The following is a 16,320-nucleotide window of genomic DNA, read 5'->3' as shown; positions in this document are numbered from 1 at the left end:
GCAATACCGTTGGGACAATAGCTTAAACATATTTCTAGCTAGCTCTTACATCTTAAAATAATCCATTTCTATCAGTCCGTGTAGCTCCACAAGGCTGTGGCTTACTGGATAAAGTTCCAGCATCTGTCTCCTTCAGCAGTTACATGGTGTCTCCCTGACTCTCCCTACTCTCTCTATATATCAGATTTCCTGCCTGGCTATATTCTGCCCTGTCATAGGCCCAAGTAGCTTCTTTATTCACCAATAGCAATAAAACATAGTCACAGCAGATAGTGGGGAATCCCACGTCAAACTTACTTGTACTGACCACACCCCATCATGAACTGAAGTAACAGAAGTAAAGGCAAGAACACAAGTCAGGGACACAGAGGCAGAAATAGAAGAAATGGCTATGGAGGATTGCTGCTTATGGGCTTGCTCCACATAGCTTGTTCAGCCAGCTTTTTTATGGCACCCAGGACCATCAGACCAGGAATGTCACTGCCCACAGTAACCGGGACCCTCCTACATCAATGAACAAGCCCCCCCCAAAAAATGACCTACAGGCTTAATCAGAGGCCAATCAGGTGGGAGCATTTGCTCAAGTGGGTTCCCGTCTTCCCAAATGACTCCAGCTTGTGCCACGATGACATAAAACTAGCGAGCACATCCTCCAGGCCTAACATTTCAAGGGAGAAGCTGTTTTAGGAGGTCTGTAACTGGCCATGCAAGGTTGGAAAAAAATGCAGGTTTTTCTCCAAAAAGCATGTGAATATGGATCTAATGAATACGGCTTAGGTTAAAGTCTCAGGCATTATTGAGATCTGCTCTGACCCAGGTACTGTGAATAATGCTTACACATATCCATCTTATTTAACCTTAACAACTACAGGTCGATAATAATTAACAAATATCTTAAAGTTATGGAATGTTAGTATTAAAATAGCATAATGTAGGAGGGAAAGAAAAGGATAAGAGAAGATAATAAGGGGTTAACACAATCAAATATGTTATATACGTATGTGCAAATATCACAGTAAAGCCCGTATCATTTACACATGCACACAGACACACATACACACAGCCAAAAGAAAAAGTAGCACAAAATATGGAGTGGCCTTATTGCATTCCATTCCTTGACCTACCTGGAAGGATTCGGTGATGGAGACTTGGTGTTTCCCTAAAGTCAAGGTGGTTTGAATAAGTGTGTGTTTGCATGGGTGCTTTTCTTTGTCTTCATCCCTTCGCCTAGTTGAGTTGTTTGTTTTCAAATATTTACTGTCGGCTTGAATCCACAAAGCGATATAGCAAGCACCCTACGGGTGTTTTCCAGCTCTTCAGTGGTGTGTTTGATTTTACGCCTCTTTCACCCTAGGCTCTGGCTTTACATTTAAATCCTCTTCCCTAAGATATAACTGTGTCTCAGTTGCTTAGCTCACAGGAATGCCTTTCCGTTTTTATGTTGTGTGTGTGCGTTTCTAAATTCTCAGTTTGTCTAATCTTTTCATGTTTCTTCCTTCTGTATGGAACATCTTTACTGGTGCTGTTTAGTTTATAAATATCTAACTTTGGGTGGAAATATGACAATATTTTAACATCAGTTTCAAATTCTTTTATGTATCTCCTTGAGAATAATGCATGTTATCTTATGCCATGTTCGTTTTTTTAATAACATAGTTTAGCGAAGAAAAGACATGTAGAATTCCCATAGCCAGATCATCCCATCCTTGCCTCTTTTCTGGGTGATCTGAATAGTGAAGCAACAAAGCCCAAAGTGTTTATGACTTCAGAAATATTTCTAGGCACAAAGTTTATCGTGAAATTTATAGGCTTTTCTCCTTATCTTCTCTCTCCATAGCAGACACATGGCAAGCAGTTCAAGACTGCTTCCCCATGAAGCAGTCAGTCATTCCTAATGTGTCGTCTTTACATTTGACATTGACAGACACTTTCCCTTTCATGTTTTCAAATATTTTTAAAAAATATTCTAGTAGTCTGTGAGGCGGGCCCACACAGCAGCCTTGAGTTCATCGGTAGAATTTCATTTCAAGCAGGTTGAAAATCTTTGAAAGTGTATGGGTGGCCAGATTTGTGCTTTGCATTTTTGAAACATGTAACAGAAACTGAAAGATAGAAATCAACAGGTACACAGCAGCTTTGGGAACTATTTGCATAACAGGCATAAATCCTGTGGCCTATGTGGTTCCTTCAGTCTTAAGATTAATACAATGTATGCTTTGTTTTTTAATTTTCAGTTTACTTTTTACTCCAAGAACCTTGAAATTTCTGTAGCTTTTATTAATATTCTTCCCTGTGACATCCCCCTGATAGCCATTCACATTGTTCATGCATTTTCCCCTACTTCTCTTCCTTCCTTTTCCCTCTCTTTCTCTCTCTTTCCCTCCCTCCCTCCTTCGCCCTTTACTTTCTTTTTTTTGCATGTTTACGTTTGCATTTTATATAAATTTTGCTTATTATATTTGTATTCTTTTAAAAAATAGATCAGTGATGCTGGGGAGTTAAGAACATTCATTGCTCTTATAGAGGACCTGAGTTCACTTCCCAGCATCTTTTTTTTTTTAAATTTATGAAAGATTTCTGTCTCTTCCCCACCGCCGCCTCCCTTTTCCCTCCCCCTCCCCAGTTCTCATTTGTTCTGCCTTCAGCCCTGCAGGCTCCTCCCGTTCTCCCTTCATTTCTCCTGCTGTGTTTTTATTTCTATCAACACGGTTTGAAAACTATGATGTTTCTCCTCGAAACTGGGGGAAAGAGGAAAAGGTTATGCAACCTTAATTTATTTTGTCAGGAAATGGAAGGCCTTGAGCACTAATATTTTTAACAAAATTTGTCTTTGCTATACTTAAACATATAATGATTATTAAGATTGCTGTTAATGCAAGCTGGAAATAAAGAGTTATGACTTCCTTGCCAAATAAATTTCACATTCATCCTGAATTTAGTAAACGAGAACAATGGAAACCAGAAATGGTAGGATTTACTAATTTACAACAAATTAGGACATCCGAAAAAAAGCCAGGAGGTCACAAGACTGTGGCACAGTGAGTAAGCACACCTCAGGGAATTTGTCAGGATGATGTGGACACTGTAATACAGTACCAAACAGAGCTCATAAAGAAATTGAGAAAAATGGGGGAAGCCCTTTATTTTCATCATTGTAAAATAAGAACTTTTTCTATTACTTGTACTGATTTTACAAAGCTAAGAATGATTTCAACTAAGTTTAGAAAATCATTATAGATATGAATGATCACATTTACAAAGAAAGGGCTGGATTATGACTTTGCAAAAAATGAGAGAGGCTGATAGTTATGTTTGTGTCTTCACCATGGCACCAAGAAACAACTGATCATATAGTAGAGAATTATATTAGTTAGTCATTAGGAGGAATGATCACATGACATTTTAAGATATTTTAAAGTTAGACAATATGTTAAACCACATGCTGGGGAGTCTTAAGAACCAGCTTTCATCTTTACACTCTTCTTGCCTGGAAGCAGGAAAAAAAAACCCTGCTCTTTGTTCTTGCAGAGGGTTCTTTCTGCTCCAGGGTCAATAACTTTATTCAAAACCTAAGAAAGTCAATGTCCTAAAATCATGCAAAATGTCTTCATCCCTTTCTGTTGAGATATCTGGTTTAATTTCTGATTTCTAGAACTTACTACTTATTCATGTTCAAAGTTCATGCACATTGAAAACTGATCACCTAATCAATAATGAAATGGTTCTCCTGTTAAGTTTAACTGATTTAGCATTTGGCAAAATCAGAATGTTTGAGTAAAGCTCCGAAAAGATACTATGGCAAGCCTTTGTGTTATTCTCAATGCATCTGCAAGAGTCTACATTTCGCTAGAGAAAGTAAACTTTCTACAACAAGATGGCCCCAAGTAACAACTGTTTGTGCCATATTTAAAATGAGTTTTATGTCTCTTAGATATATTTCCAAGCATTACTTTCTGCCATTCTTTCTCTATTAATAAGGAGGAGTAACATATATGCACATCTTGCCCTGGGGGTCAGGATCAAGGTGACCTGTAAGTCACCCTCATCCCTGGAAGTGAACCACAATCGCACCTCTACTTGATCTTCCTTTTGTTACATGCCTTGCCTGAAAAGAGTCGAGGGAACATGCACCATTCTTTCTCTCTTGCTTCTCACTGTGTTGTTCGTATACTGAGAAGGGAAGATGCACTATGGCCTTCCCCTCCAGTCTGTTAAAGAGCAGTGCAGTATCTTTACCATGGTCACAGCAAACTGCATACAGTGCCATTGGCTTTGGGGGACACACCCTGCGTCCTCAACAGATACCTCTCTAGTTATGACACACCCCTGCTGTTAACCCTCTCAGCTTCAGTTTGGGCAGCAAAACTCGATCATTTTATCATCCAGTTCAAGATCTTAGAAGCCTGTGGAACTTTCTCCTGGTGTCACGAGACTAGTAAAACATTTAGTTATCAGGCACACAACTGATCCCTCTACTTTAGGTGGTGTCATGCGCACCTCGTGCCGCTGGGGACAGTCTCCCTGGGTAGTTTTTGTTTGCACAGTCAGTTTGTAAGTTGGTATTGTTGCAACACAGTAACAGGGTACTGTTTACCATGGGGTCAAAACATGCCTGGAGAACCACCTGGATATGGCAACCTTGGCTACATCTCACCTTAGAAAGATGGAATTCTGTTTGCTCCTGCAGCTTATACCCACCTGTTGTCTGCACTCCATTCCTGCCGCAACTACAAACTGCATTCCCTGCCTGACTTTGTGCAGACACACGGGATGCTCGGCTCGGTCTAGCTTTGGAATGCCTCCCTATAGTGCGACCAAATGCAAGACTTTGATGCCTCCAGGCTAGTAGTCTACCCCACATGTCTGACCAGTCTGAAGGTAGAAGAAGGGGGGAACCTACAGAAGCATGTCTTCCAAACTGGGCTGCACAGCAGTTTTTAGGGGTGCCCCCGGGTTTTCATGGAAAGCCTTTTGGGTGGGGTAAGCTAATGATGTCTCCTTGAGATATTTTAGCCAAATTAACTTCAGTTATCGCTCTGGCTGATTATGTGGATGTTTGGCTTCTTCAAAGTGTGTTTCTTTTACTGAGCAAAAAAAAATATATTAAAGACTCATCTAATTTCTCTAGGATTTCTTACATACTATTTGACTATCAGAATCAAGCATCCACATTTTCTATGCCATGAAAGGAAGCCCTTGTATCTTACCTAAGACTGTGTTAGGGAGGCAATGTGTGAATGAAATATCACAACTTGGGTGTCATTCGGACTAAGCTAGAAAAGAAGTCACACTCTGAATCTCTTTCCTGGTAAGAGATCAATACTGTCTAGACATGGTCTAATTAGGACTCTACATTGACGGAGGCCAACCGAGATTCCTGTAATTGAGGCTGGGGGATGGGTACCTGTGCTGCCGAGTATCACAGAGATCCAGATTCACTGGGGTCAATTCTGTGTCTCCCAACACTGTTTAACCAACTGCCAGGCTGTGCCAGAGGATGGATGATACCAATTCCCGACTCTCAGATTCTGAGTCCTGCAAGTTCTGGGAATTGCTCTCCGTGATGTTCTCCATGTCTGGTGACCAGTGCACAGAACACAAGTGAGCACTTCGGACAGCATCCCATGCTCTGCATAAACCAAGACAGAGACTGAATTTGCCCATCTTTCCTATCATCCCTCAGTTAATTTCTACAAATTATCTCTGCATGTAGGGGGCTGACAGTTATTCTTCTTATAGTATTTAGTGGCTTTATGAAAACATTACAACAATTTCACTGATTTTCAAGCCAGGATAGTTTACCTAGGCCTGCGGTAGCAAAGTCTTCCATCTTCCCGGTTAGGTGTGCAAACTTAGGACGTGCCTGGGATCCTAAATCCTTCGTTTGCGGTTACCTGTCGGCATTTTTTAAGGAAGTGAAGCAATGCCTGAGACGCTGGAGGTGGCCCAGCCTTGCCAGGCTTCTGACAGTGGAATAAATATCTGTTATATGTCCAGTGTATTTACTCTCAAACTTTAGGCAAGATAAGCCAGACAGTGAGAAATAACGCTGATTATGCAAAGAAACATTCAAGACAAAGGGATCTCTTTCGAAGAATTTAAGTGTTCAGAAGATTAGCATTATCGATCACTCGCTTCCCACACAGTCTACAGATGATTCTGGAATCCTGAAATTATTTTTCTCCCTTGTCTAGTATAATTACCAGAACAAGGAATAATCCAATTAAAAGACAACAAGGATGTGTTGTAATTGTTCTAATAAATTATGTAAATATATAATTCATGTAGGAATTAATTCAGAAGATTGACAGCTGTTCCTTCACTGCCACACTCTTAAATTTTATGTCTTCTGAAAGGTAACTTATGATATCATAGCTCATTATTCAAAATATGCTGGGGGTAGAACGGTTTCATCTTCCATATAGTAAGATGAAATGAAGGATCACACTTTGACTTCTCTAGATTAAACACTGGACCAAACAGAAGAGAGTAGAATAAAAATTCACAGAATCTAAAGGGGAAAAATAAAAAATATTGTTACAGTGACTTCTTATTGTTAAAAATAGTTTCATTTATTTTCATTGTCTGGGTATTTGCCTCTCTCTGTGTGTGTGTGTGTGTGTGTGTGTGTGTGTGTGTGTGTATGTATACTTGTGCATGTCTGGTGCCTACAGAGGCCCAAAGAGACCACTGGGTCACCTGAAAGTGGATTTATAGATGGTTATGAGAGACTGTGGGATGCCGGGAACTGAACCTAGGATCCTGGTACAGCAGTAAGTGCTGTGAACTGTTGAGCTGTCTCTCCAGCTCCTAGATTTTATAGATGTGTTTACGTGCGCATCTCTGCATGGTGCTTGTGAGGCCTCTCATAGAGGCCAAAGGATAGTGTCAGATCACATGGAGACTGAATCACACTGATGGCACTGTACACACTGACACTGTACACGCTGACTGCACTGTACACGCTGACTGCACTGTACACGCTGACTACACTGTACACACTGACAACACTGTACACAGTGTGGTCAAACCCAACAGAAAACAACAGTATGGCATGAAATAAAAGTCATGCAAATTGAAAGGGAAAATATCTCAATGAAAAAGAAACATAATCATGTTTCTTTCCAGTTTGCTGTTTCCAGCCCTAACCAGGGAGTTCTTTGACCTCCTTTTCCTGTCCTGCTAAAATAATCTCACCATCAACCTCTTCATTTTTGATGGGCTTTTTTTCAGATTTCTTGTTCTGTTAAACAGTTTGACCTTTAAGAACTGAGGAACCTAGGGCTCAAGAACTGCCTCACTGTTTAAGAGTCCTTGGTAGTCCCACAGAGGGCCTGGGTTCCATTCCTGTCAATCAAGTTCAGAATCTCACAGCTGCCTATAACTCCAGCTCCAGGAAGATCTAATACCCCTGGCCTCTGAGGGCACCAGCACTCACATGCACATGAATACATAATTTAAAAATAATAAAAGTAAATTTAAATAAATACATGAATAAATAGATAAATTGAAGCATCTGATTTCAATGTGTAGATTAAAATCAGTCTCCAAGGGGAATCTTGTCACCTTATTTTAGTTTGTGTGTGTGTGTGTGTGTGTGTGTGTGTGAGAGAGAGAGAGAGAGAGAGAGAGAGAGAGAAAGAGAGAGAGAGAGAGAGAGAGAGAGAGAGAGAGAGTAGGCATGCACATATTTGTGATGTCAAAGGTTCCTATAAGGCATCTTCCTTTATTGTCCTCCAGCTTACTTTTTGAGACAGTCTTCCATCAAATTTGGAGATCAAGACTAGCTGGCAGCAAGCTTTAGAATCTTTCTGTCTTTGCCTTTATGTCCTAGGATTATAGACATGGGTCTACCTTTTTACCTATGTGACAGCTTTTACATAGGGGACAGCTTTTTACAGAGATGACAGCTTTTACATAGGCCTTGCAGATTTGAGCTCAGGCTCATACTTGTGAAGCACATGCTTTAATGACTATGCCATCTCCCTAGGCCCCAGATCTCTTCCTTGTCTCCAAGTTCAAGAACTTAGGCCTCTGAGAGGCAGCATGCGGGTGACACGCATTTCTTTTACACAGTTGGACTAAAAAGCAAACAAGGAAGTAGCTAAGCCTGCTGTTCTTCTCTGAAATGATTGTTCACCAAAAGTTGGCATACTTTATAGTCACATCACTACACAGCACCTATAGAAATAATTTGTTTCCTTCCCTGAAAAGGCTCTAGGTCCATGGCAAGCTTGGGAGGGGGGGGGGGCAGGACAGCATAGAGTCAGCCACAACCTGAAGGTCTCTGGATACCAAGTACTTCTGGAGAATGCAAATTTGACGAAGTATGCATGCATTTATGTTCCTCTTAGCCAATGGCATTGCAAAAATTTCATGTTCGGGAATGTGATAAAGCCTGCAGCCTTGCCCTGATTGCAGCGTGCTATTTACTGAAGTCACCTGGCAGATGGGGGGAGGGGAACAAATGCAAATTGGAGTGCAGAAGACAGAATTCAGAGTTCCAGTTTTCTCTTTGTTGCCACTTTATAACACTTTATAAACTAGATTTTCATCCCTATAAGACTAAAAAGAAAGCTAATAATTCTTTGAAAGAGTGTGATTCTACTAACCAGAGGTTTAAATGCATAATTACCTGTTTTATCTATGTAGCAGCTCCAAACATATACAAATAGACTTTTAAGCCTGAGTGGAGATGAGGTTCAGTACCCTGCCTTATATTATCTCCATCTGCATCTACAGACACCCATCTGTTAGATGCAACTTCTGCTCAAACTCAGCATCTCATCCCTTTCTCTGACCATTAGTCTAATTAAGTACATTTCTCCCCCATCATATGTTACTATAATCAATTTCCCATGTCTGTTACTCCTGCTAGAACCAGAGTACCCTGGTTACTCTTCAACCCAAGAGGGTACAGTTTATTATATATACTTTTTTACCCTCGAGTTTCTACTGGCACTCAGGAGTTTAAAACTTCTAAGGACTGAATGAAAATATCAACAGTCAACAGTCAGCCTAGAATCCACAACCAGTGAAAATGTCCTTCAGCCATGAATATGGAGTTAATGGCTTCTCAGAGGAAAGAAAACTGAGAAGACTTGCTGCTAGCTGATCTTCCTAAACAATGAAAACCATTAAGATGGAATTTTGGAACAGCAGAAAGAAAAGTCAAAATGATCTTGAGAGTTCTGAATGGTGTTGGAAGATTGAATGCCCTGATGAAGATGTGAAGCAGATGTGTGTAGAAGAAGAAGTCAAATCGCGGTTTTATGGGCACAGGTAAGGATGCAAAGAGAAGTTTTAATTCTTATTCAAATTGACAGGATGAAGATATCGAGAACTGTTTACTTTATGAATGCATAATGTCATATTTAACATAGCTACAAAAACTGCAAAGTCATACATTAGGTGTGCCAAATAAACTACTCAAATGTTCAAATAGCTCACAAAAAGTAGAAAAAATGTAAAGAACAAAAGCAAAAAAGCAAAGAGAACAAACAAAGAATAAGATATGGTATCTTAAAACATAGCAATTCTGTTGTAGCTAAATGTTTTTAAGTACAGAGGTTAGCCTGGCTGTCATCAGTCTATAAAATACAGTGCCCTTGAATCAATTGGAAACAGACTGAAAGCACAGTGAGCATATACTGTAAAAACCTCAATGCAAGTAAAGCAGGAATAGCTGATTCTCACTGAAAATCAATATAGAAAGAAGACTAAGTATGAGACATGAAACAGGAGCCATCACTACAGACACAATAGGCATTAGGATGATAATGACAGCATACTGTACTTACACAGCATTTGACCACTTAGATAGAATTCAACACGGTCCAAAACTATTAAATTCCTGTAGTTGATCCACAGAAAATAGATAATATGAATAGCTCCTAACAACTAGGAATATTGAATTCATCCTTTTAAAAATATGTAATAGAAGACTATTTAGGCATACATAGTTTTACTGATTAATTCAATTTTATACCATTTATTTCTAATTAATTTTATGAACATATTGTATATGTATATATATATATATAAACACACATACATATTTAAACAAGATTCCCAAATAAACAAAAGCAGTACAGAAACTACATTGCCCCGACTCTGATGAACATGGAACCAAAAAATTATTAATGAAATTGTAGCAAACAAAGTTCCAAAAAAAGAGGGAGAATTATAGATCGTGATAAAACTGAGTCTATTTCCAAGATGCAAGCCTGCTTCACTATTAAATTTATCAATATAATTCTGTTGATTACTTAAAATTTAATCAATATAATCTATCCCATTAGCAGATTAAAGATAACAAAAAACATAAATAAGGAAAAGGCATTTAACAAAATTCCACATTGGGTTATGAAAAGACTCTCAGAATTTAAGGGAACTTTCTCAGCTTGGTAAATGTCAAGAGTATAAAAGCCCACCACCCACCAGTGACTGACGGGGCAGACCACTTGCTGCCAAGCCTGAAAACCCGAGTTCTACCCACATGGTAGAAGGAGAGAACTGATTAAAAGTTGTCCTCTGGCTATGTACTAACACCAAGACACATGCACACATGCCCACATGCATACGTATACACATACAAATAAATAAATATAAAAATCAATGCCCATAACAAATATACTTAACGATGAAAAGCAGCATATGTTCCCCAAAATATTAAGAAGTATCACAAGGACTTCCAACATGGCCCTGGCTCTGCCTAGATTGCGAACCTATTGCAGCTCCTGCCACTGGAGCTTATAGACTCTCTATAGGATCAAGAATTTACATTGCCATGAAGCATGGTAAAGAAACTGCTGAAACACTTGTGAAATTTGATAACTTTTTCAATGTGGTGCTGGGAGATAGAACAGAGTTTGGAATTCCACTAGAAGGAGAAAGGATTACCAGATGACATCAGATTTTACTGAGTGCAAGAAATAGAGCCATGCTAGTTCCTGGAGGAGAAGGGCCTGACACACGAATGGATTTCTTTGATTTATGATAAATTCTGACTTTAAAAAAAAAAAACAACACTTTTGATGTTTAAATTTTCATAAAGCTAATTTTCATTGGAGGGAAATGCTTTGGAGGTACACACCCATTTTTCTAAGCTAACCCTAATTATTTTGGGAAAAGAGGAGTTTGACTTGTTTGAAGACTGAAGAATTAAAATGTTTTGGGTAAAAGCAAATGAGATGAAATACCAGAGGAGATCTATATTCGCTGCTATTCAGCATCATACGGGGAGTTCTAATCAAAGCAGTAAGGAAACAAAGGGGATAAAAGACAGAAAAATAGGAAGAAGGGGAAACATTGGCGCTTGCAACATGATTTTCTACACAAAAAAATTTAAGTGATCCGCATAGAAATAAAGGACACACAAAATCAACTGCTGAAGGTAGTGAATGAGCCAGACTGAGTTGTGGAATACAAGATGAAGAAGACCACCATGGTTCTGTGTGGTAGCTATGACTGTGGACAGTGGGATTAAAAATATCATACAATTTATACTGCAGCCATACATGAAGTGTTCAGATGAATCTAATGAACTCTTTATAAAACTTGTGTGCCAAAACTTTGCAATGCAGATGAAACAAATAAAAGAAAATGTAACTAAATACAGGACTACAATCATGCTCACAGTTTTAAGTCTTAGCATATAATGATGGTAATTTTGTCCAAAATTACATGTAAAATTAATGCCATTCCTTTTCAAATCTTATTTTAGATATAGGCAAGACTATCCTAAAAGTTATTTGCAACAAAGTCTCTTAGTTAGGGTGACACTGTGACCATGAAACCTCTTATAAAGGAAAGCATTTATGTGGGGCTCCATTAGCAACATGGCAGGAAGCGTGGCAGCATGCAGGCAGACATGTGCTGGAGAAGTTGTGAAGAGTTTTATATCTGGATCTGCAGACATCAGGAAGAAAGACAGAGAGCCATTGAGAGCCACTGGGTCCAGCTTGACCTTCTGAAACCTCAGAGCCCACCGGCACTGACACTCTTCCTCCAACAAGAGCACACCTATTCAATAAGGTCACACCTCCAACAATGCCACACCCTATGAGTCTTGGGGGCCACTTTCATTCAAACTGCTACACAAAGTAGTTGAAGTCACTAAAACAGTGTTAAAGAAGTACAAAAAGGAGCTGAAGACATATCTCAGTGATTAACAGCACTGGCTGTTCTTCAAGAGGACCCAGGTTCGATTCCAAGCTCCCACATTGTAGCTCACACCCGTCTGTAACTCCAGACCTAGGACTTCGGACACTCTCACACAGATGTGCATGGAGGCAAAACACCAATGAACATAAAGTAATTTAAAAAAAAATAAGTACAATGAAATTGGAAGAAATGGTCTACCCAATTTTGAGACTTAGTATGTACCTGTAGCATGAGTATTCATGAATAGACACATAAGTCAATGGAACAGAATAAAAGAATCTCAACATAGGCCCAAACTCATAGACCCTACTGGTTTTGACAGGAATGCAGTTTCCTTCACATGAACGAACAAGGCCTTTCAAGAAATGATCTGGATTAACAGACAAAAGCTGGGCTCTTGCACTATGCTTCCTACCCAATATAAAAATGAAGTAAAAATATTTTAAATTAAAATGTGAAATACAGAACCATAAAGCTTAGATGACAGCATAAGAGGAAGTCTCTGGGCTCCAACCAAGCCAAGAATTCTTAGGTTTGTTGCAAAACACAGCCTGTAAGAGGGGAAGGGAAGGCGTGCACTGGGCTACACCAGAGCGGAAGCTCCCTCTCTGGAAGCCCTCTCAGAGGAGGCATAGGCAAGCTACGGAGTAGGAAATATCTTCAAAGCATGTTTCTAAAAGCGAAGAAAGGAACAACAAAAACAACAACAAAAATAATCCTTGTATTGAGAATACAGAAAGCATTTTCCATATCAAGAGTTGGGAAAAAAAAAAACCTGGAAAGCGTTGAGACATTTTACCCATTTTCCAGCAAATTCTGTCTATCAACTCAAAAGAAGATTGTGCTCCAGTAATCTAGTGGCTAAACAAGCAGTCTGTTCTTCCTGTGGGCACTACTGAGCAAGGAACTTGATCCATGGGAATAGTTGGTTAAATACTCAAGAGCTTGGGTTGGGCAGAGGGATGCAAAGATTACATACCATATCATTCCTTCTGGATAGCTAAATTTTGGAAGTACAGATTAATGCTTATCAGGTATTAAGGGAGAATGGGTGAGAGGAGGCGTTTTGGCACCTGAAGGTTAGCAAGTTGATCTTAGTGGGAAGGGAAATACCACGTTGTATCAGAATCCTGGGGGTGGTGTTTTACAGCGTATCATCGCCATAGGAAATTAGGTAAAGGGTATATGGAGTCTCTCTGTGTCTCTAATTACAATCTGCATGTGGCTGTATAATTATTTCAAAACATAAGATCTATTTTAAAAGACGGAAGGGGAGAATCAATTGAAGTAGAAGAAAAAAAGAGTACTAAAATTAACAGTTCTGTAACTGACCCAGGTCCTGTAAGATTCCATTGCCTGGAAATACTGTCGCATCTGAGTTTACATAAGTGCACTCCGTGTTGTTTGATGCTGATAGAGTTGTCTAAGAAGAGTTAAAAGAAGGTGTCCCTGTTGTTAGGCAACGGAGGACTATAATTACAGGAACAGCTTCGAAAGCTGGGGGGCGGGGGAAGCTGTAAGCAGTGAAAGCTCAATTCTGATCCCCGAAAGGATCAGGAACTATTGTCACCATGTTCTAAGTGGGAGTTAAGGAATCTTAAAGGAGCAATGGAGAGATTCCAAACACCTGTTAGAGCACTAGGGTCTCTGCCCTCCTGCAGAGCTGGGAGCTGCTCTCTCTTCTGCATCAGAGGGAAGGCTGGAGAGAGTGAAGAGCGGGACATGCAGAGGTCAGCAGAACCCACACAAAAACAGGGGGCTTAAGTGAAATCCATATGGGATCCTGTTCTTTCCTGGTCTAGACCAACCTCTTGGTAGGGAATCCATCCAGCCCGAGAAAAAAAAAAAAACCTAGAAATACAAATAGCTGTGGTTCTTCCAGGATTGTGTGGTCTAACCCTAAATGCCCTTATGAACTCCTGTTAACTCTAACTACACTTGATATGTGGACCCTCAGCATGCATAGGCGCTATGATCTCCGATTGGCCATAAATATAAAATATACTCTTAATTTTGAATGCTTAACATAAAAATTTTAATATATCATAAATTTTATTACATGTTGAAATACTTTTGATCTACTGGGCTAAGTAAAATGTATCTTAAAAAAATAATTTCTTAAATGAATAAGAACAGATTTCTCCTCTAGGGAAAGTAGGAAAACCAGTTTTGTGCATCTCAGAACATCATGGTATCTACCCAAGGGGAATAGCAACTCAGGTAACCAAAAAGATACTAAGCCATACGGGGGTGGGGGGGGGTATATGTGAACTTTCTGTTCCTGTGTGCTTTTGTGCCAGTCCTCTGTGACCGTGTGCAGAATCAGAGGACTTTCTCAGGTGTTTAGACCTTGCCTTCTATGTTGTCTAAGAAAGGCTTTCGTTGCTGAGTGCGCCAACCAGAGTGGCTGGTCCACTGGCTTCTTGGCACCTTCTGCCTCTGCTTCTCATTTCACCTTTGGGTGCATTGAAGACATGCACTATTGTTCCTGCCTTTTTGTGAGCTCTGGGGATCTGGACTCCTGTCCTCACTCCTCTGTGACAATGGCTTTGCTCACTGAGCTATGTCCTCAGCCGTGAGGCTGCTTCTTTGTAAAATAATAGTAATAAATGATTTTATATATATATGTATATACATATATGTTTACAATTATACTAAATTACAGAGTAGACAGGATGTCTTGATAGTCATATAAATTCTTTCATTTTCTGGATTAAATTAGCCTAGACACTGGAACACAGGAAAGGTGTCATCTGGGTATCACTGTTAGTTCACCCTGTGTGCTTGAGCCATTCCTTTAGAAAGTACTCCAAAGGTCCATGTGAGCATCTCATGGCTCAGTGTGGGAAAATGCCTGGATAGTGTCAGCTGTAGAGCCAGCTGCCTCTCAGGGGCTACTGACTGCAGTCTCCATAACCACAGGCCAGTGACTGAAGATGATCTGGCTTAATGATTTTTAGTTTGATGAAAGTACAAAACAAGTATGTAATAAATGGAAAATAGACGTCCAATTCTAAATGGAGATCTTTTTTCCAGGCCAGCAATAGGTGCTCATGACTTACAGGAGTGAGCCTGACTCTGTGTCAGCACTGAGACCACCAGGAGACTGTGTTGCTAAGTTCCCTGTCAGCCATGAGACCACGAGGGGACTGTGTTGCTAAGTTCCCCGGCAGCCATGAGACCACGAGGGGACTGTGTTGCTAAGTTGAGACCATGAGGGGACTGTGTTGCCAAGTTCCCTGGCAGCCATGAGACCACAAGAGGACTGTGTTGCCTGTGCAGTAAATGCATTTTCTACTTACGCAGCATCTTCAGCTTGTGATGGGCATCCTGGAACCCAGGCCCATTGTAAGCCAAGATGCAGTGGGACAATGGTTTATACCCTGTCACTTATATTTTAAATAAATGCTGATTGGCCAGTAGTCAGGCAGGAAGTATAAGTGGGGCAGTGAGAATTCTGGGAAGAGGGAAGCACATTCTGCAGGTGTGACCCAGCCTTAGAGGAAGCAAGATGTGACCACCTCACCAAATAAGGTACCGAACCATGTGACTAACATAGACAAGAACAATGGGCTAATATAAGTTATAAGATTAAATAAGAAGTCTGAGCTACTAGGCCAATCAGTTTATAACTAATGTAGACTTCTGTGTGATTCTTTGGGAGTTAACGACTGTGGGAACCGGGCAGGACAGAAACCTCCGTCAACACCAAGGAGCAATTATAGTATTACCCAATGTTGAATTAGGAGAGGCGGGGCTGCGTCCCCGGCACCCGGCCACCCGCATGGCTAGTTTATACCCAGAAATAATTACACGGAAACTGTATGCTTTCAAACACTGCCTGGCCCGGCTAGGTCCAGTTTCTTATTGGTTAGCTCTTACATATTGTTCTAACCCATTTCTAATATTCTGTGTAGCCCACGAGCTGGCTTACCAGGGAGGATCTTAACCTGCGTCTGTCTGGAGTGGGAGCATCATGGCGACTCTTCACTCAGCTTCTTTTTCCCAGCATTCTCCTCTGTCTACTCCGCCTACCTAATTTTCTGTCCTATGAGGGCCGAGGCAGTTTCTTTATTAATAAGAAATCACTCCCACATCAGTTCCCCTTTTTCTGTTTAAACAAAAAAAGGCTTTAACTTTAACATAGTAAAATTA

At 40.2% G+C, this 16,320-nt stretch overlaps 1 protein-coding gene and 1 pseudogene across 1 annotated transcript in view; both read left to right on the top strand.

Moving 5' to 3' along the window:
- The window catches only part of Fhit (fragile histidine triad diadenosine triphosphatase), a 1,394,727-nt gene that overhangs the window by 378,930 nt on the left and 999,477 nt on the right, over positions 1-16,320 (top strand). The window lies entirely within an intron of this gene.
- LOC126513038 (U6 snRNA-associated Sm-like protein LSm5) lies at positions 10,790-10,999 on the top strand (annotated as a pseudogene).

The sequence above is a fragment of the Alexandromys fortis genome, unplaced genomic scaffold, assembly GCF_014885135.2.
Source record: "Alexandromys fortis isolate MF-2015 unplaced genomic scaffold, M_Fortis_MF-2015_v1.1 scaffold_123, whole genome shotgun sequence".
Lineage (NCBI taxonomy): Eukaryota > Metazoa > Chordata > Mammalia > Rodentia > Cricetidae > Alexandromys > Alexandromys fortis.
The sequence above is the reverse complement of the archived record's forward strand: the minus strand, read 5'-3'. Positions and strand labels throughout refer to the sequence as shown.